We start from the raw sequence: 4,662 nt of genomic DNA, 5'->3' as shown, positions 1-4,662 counted from the left end.
TATCGTCCTCCATACCGTTCTCCAGCAACCCACCTCGCCCCAGTGACCCGTCAGCTGGACGATGTTTTAAATGTAATGAGCTGGGGCATGTAAAGGTCAACTGCCCCAAGAACCCCAACAGATTACAGTTCATTGCCCCGGAATCACACTAGAGGTCCTCAAGCCCAGATGCCTCCCAGATACCCTCGGAGTGGAGGGAAACTGTGAGTGTGGGCGGGAAGAAGGTCACCACGTGGAGGGACACTGGAGCACAAGTGTCAGCTATCCATGCTTCCTTAGTGGACCCCAATTTAATCGACCCAGAGATCCAGGTAACAATTCAACCCTTCAAGTCCAACTCTTTTAATTTGCCTACAGCCAAGTTGCCTGTCCAGTACAAGGGCTGGTCAGGAACGTGGACTTTTGCAGTCTATGATGATTATCCCATCCCCATGCTGTTGGGGGAAGACTTGGCCAATCATGTGAAGCTACCGAAGAGAGTGGGAATGGTCACCCGCAGCCAGGCTAAGCAAGCTGTCACGCCTAGCTCTGTTCCGGAAACTTCTACCAGGACCCAGTCAGAGGTAATGGAACCGGACCCCATACCAACATCTGCAACAGCAATAGTGGAACCAGTCACAGAGACCCAGAGAGAGCCAGTCTCAGAACCGGAACCGGCGGAACAACCAGCACCAGAACCAGTGCCCACACTGCAACCCCAACGCCATAGGGCCCACTGAACCTGCACCAGCAGCAGCAGATAACCCCATACAAGAGGCTCAGCCGGAGCCTGAACCCCAACATAGTGCACCAGCAGAGAGCGGTTCACAGTCAACAGAAACAGCCCTATCGACAGCAAGCAGGAGGCTCCCAGGAACAGCTCTAAGGCAGAGGGCAGGAGCAGCACAGGGCGGTGTGGGGAGGGACAGCTGAGCTGCCCGGCAATTGATAGTCTGATGGGCGGCTGCTGCACAGGGAACTTAGGGGAGCTGATACAGGGGCTGCCGGCCCACCCTGGTTCCGAGCCCCCCCACCAGCTAGCTCCAGCGGGCTGCTCTTCCTGCAAGCAGTGGACGAAACCGGCGGCTGCCAAACAATGTTATAAGGGAGCATTGCGCAACTTTAAACGAGCATGTTCTCTAATTGATCAGCAACATAACAATGAAACAACATTAATCCTGGACCACATTAAGTGAGGAGTTACTGCATAGCTATGTCTACACTTCCACTTATGTCACTCAGGGGTGTGAATAAGCCACACACACGCACCCCCGAGTGACATAAGTGATACTGACCTAAGTGCTGGTGTGGACAGCGCTATGTTAGCTACCACCTCTCATTGGATTAATGAAGTTAACTGGAGAGCTCTTGTCGGCTTAGGGTGGCAACTACACTGCTACCCTGACTACACTGTAAGATGTCTAATGCAGCCATAGCCTGAGTCTATCTAAGCTGTTTATGAACTCCTGTTCGTGTCAGAATTTATGGAGACTCAGCAAATACATTTCTATTTTAAAACACAGTATTTCCTTATTGCTGAGGAACTAGTTTGTGTGGTTAAAATTAGCATTAAAATGTTCTACCTTCTTTTGAGAGAAAAAAGTACTATTTCAGTGTTACAGGAAACCTGCACAGATTTTTCCCTCCTCACCCTTAGTGCTACTCTACTTGTTTACATGCTAAAGAGTAGTATGCACATTCCAGAGTGTGAAGCAGACAGGAGAGCAGGATGATTTTATTTGTGCAGATAGTTTTGCTGTCCAGAAAAAATCAAAACCAGGAAGAGAAATGAAGTACAGAAAAAGCAGCTAAACAAGGGAAACCATAGGGCAGAGCTCTGCACAGGAGGCTAAGAGCCAACCAGAAATGTTGTCAGAGATGCTATAAAGGGAGCTGTAGGAACCTCAGGGGGTAGGGGGGAATCCTCCCCTTAGGCCTCCTGCCATGTATTGCTACTGCTTTGGGTCTGCAGTATCACCCATCCTCCCAGCCAGTGCACTCCTCTTCCATGGGTGAAAATGGCTGGTAAAATACATGTAGCAGCAGATCCACTGACTGCCCTCCCCTGACTTTAAAAAAAAAAAAAAAGCTAAAAGTCCGCGCAGATCAAAGCCCTGTGATGCATCCAGTGTGTGGACTCCTGCGTGAGTTCTTCAGATTCTCCCCACTGCAATCTTCATGCAGCAGAATAGTGTGGGCTCTTGGGACAAGGCCCCAGAGACTATGGCCCAATTTGGCCTTTGGTGATTTAGCTACTGCACCATTGAAAAACGGTTTTGTTTGTCCAAGTCTCTGTAGCAACAGAGTTGCCCCATTTCCCCAACGAGCAGGCACACATTCCTTACTGCTATTTCTATACCCCCAAGAGTAAACTAACCTGGCTTCACTAATGGTGTTGGCGGGTACATGCAGTGGATTGTAAGGTATTGCTGACTGCTGGAGCCAGTATTGTTTCTCTTTGAATGCCCTCAAGTTTCAGAAGCTTGTGGGGTTTTGGTTGGTTGGTTGGTTGGTTTGGGGCGGGGGGGGGGTTTGAATTAAGTTAGCCCAAGTGCTGTAAATAAGTCTTCAGAGTTCCCAAGCCACAAAGGACCTTGCGTTAGGCCCCAATTACCCCTGTTGTCTTTGGCTGTCTAGATGAGATCAAACCATGTCCCAGAAAGAGTTACAGCCTGAATTCCAGCACACATCAGCAACAACTGCCATAACACAGTTGGGTACAGGCACTTGCTGTGTTACAACACAGTCCTTAGACTGAGTGCTCCTCAGAGCAGGACTGTACTGAAGCACTTGGAAAGCACCCACAACATAAGTCAAGGCTACTGCAAATTAATAAGAATAATTCTCAGGGTCGTTCTGGCTGCCTCAGTGGAAGCGCACTGGGCTAGGACTTCAAAACCCAGGAAGTTTCTTGACTGTTTAAAAAAGGCCAAAGACCCCACCATTTTCCCCCATTGCTTTTTTTTTTTTTCCAGCTGTCAACAGCCTGGTACCAAATGAGTGAGTGAGTGTATTTTGTATGTATGTACGACCCCAGTACAGGGCATTTCTTGGGGATTAAAACCAGCTGCAAGGTATTGTGGGTGCAAGGTGCAGTGCAAGGGGCCCAGCTGGTCATTAATCCTCAGAAAATGCTCTGTTCGGAAGTTGTTATTGCTGTAAGGTGAAAATGAGCCCCACACAGGCATATGGAGCTCTTGTTCCTCAAGGGTGATGCAGTTTCGGTGGGTATGAGAGCTCTGTCCATTAACCAATGAAATTCTTGAATCCTCTCCCCGTCCACGAGTTCTGGCCACAGAGAAGCGGCGCATTCCATGGTGCACAAGCACAAGAAACCACACAGACCATCGGATCCATCAGTACCGCCGACTGAACCTCACAGTCCTTCCAGGCTGACACTGCCAAGGTCCAGGGAATCTTCGGGTCCATGGCAATCCTCCACTCCGGCTCCTGTACCAGGGCCGGTTGCAGCTGAGGAGCGTGTACCCACTGACACTGGAGAGACTTGGGTCAGCCCCTGAGCCTCATGAACTGTTTGCCTTAGCTGAGGAGAGGTTGCCTCATCTGCATGTGCCATCGCCTCCTCACAGAGTGTGCTCCCCCCACTGAACTTTCCTCCTTCAGGCCATGTGCCCACTTGCTCCGCGGAGGCTCCTGCACTTCCATCAGTTCCGACAGCGCCACCATTTCAACCAGTCTCAACCAGAAGTGATTCCTGCAGACTGCAACATAGGCTACATCATGGATGCGTGGGGCTCAAAGCTAAATGCCTCCACCCAACCTCTGGAGACATTTCTGATTTTACAAGAGGCTTTTTCCTTTTTCTTAGTACTGTTGCCTGATAGTGCTTGGTGAGTCACTTGTGCCTGATGGTCATAAACAACACTGCAAAAACAAGGAGTCCTCATGGCACCTTAGAGACTAACAAATGTATTTGGGCATAAGCTTTTGTGGGCTAAAACCCACTTCATCAGATGCATACAATTGTTGGTGATTCAGGTTTCAAGGCTCAAGCACAGTACTTTAAAAGCAAGTAAAATGACAAGGGCCTTATCCAAAGATTATTGAAATCAGTGTAAATCTTTCAGTTGACTTAATGGGGCACCAGCTTAGATGGAGAAGTAGAGCTGGATTTCAGGCACAAAATGTGGCTCTGGATTGGAACACCTTAAAGTGTGAGAGTGTTTAACTCTGGGGTTTTGGTTCAGGTCCAGCTCTAAGAATGCAACAGATAAGACAACATATTATCGTGGAAAGAGTATGAGTGAGTTGAGCATGAGCACTGAGAGTGGATCCAAAAGTACAGGAGCCCAAATATACTCAGACCATATTGCTGGGGGAAGAGTCGATTCATTGCTATATCTACATGTGTATTTTGTATGAACTAAAGAGAATACTACAAAGAGATGCTAGAGCTTCAAAAGCAACCAGAGAATTTGGAAAACTTGGTGACTTCCCAACCAAAACAACTTATTTTGTGTCCTGACTGTAGAACAGAGATGGGAAAACTACGGCCCGCAGGCCACATCCGGCCTGCAGGACCATCCTGCCCGGCCCCTGAGCTCCTGGCCTGTGAGGCTCGACCCTAGCCCCTCCCCTGCTGTTCACCCTCCCCCGCTGCCATGTGGGCAGTGGGACTGCAAGCTCCTGCCACTCTGAGTGTCATGGTAAGGGGGCGGTGGC

Source organism: Chelonia mydas, chromosome 10 (genome assembly GCF_015237465.2).
Source record: "Chelonia mydas isolate rCheMyd1 chromosome 10, rCheMyd1.pri.v2, whole genome shotgun sequence".
Lineage (NCBI taxonomy): Eukaryota > Metazoa > Chordata > Testudines > Cheloniidae > Chelonia > Chelonia mydas.
The sequence above is the reverse complement of the archived record's forward strand: the minus strand, read 5'-3'. Positions refer to the sequence as shown.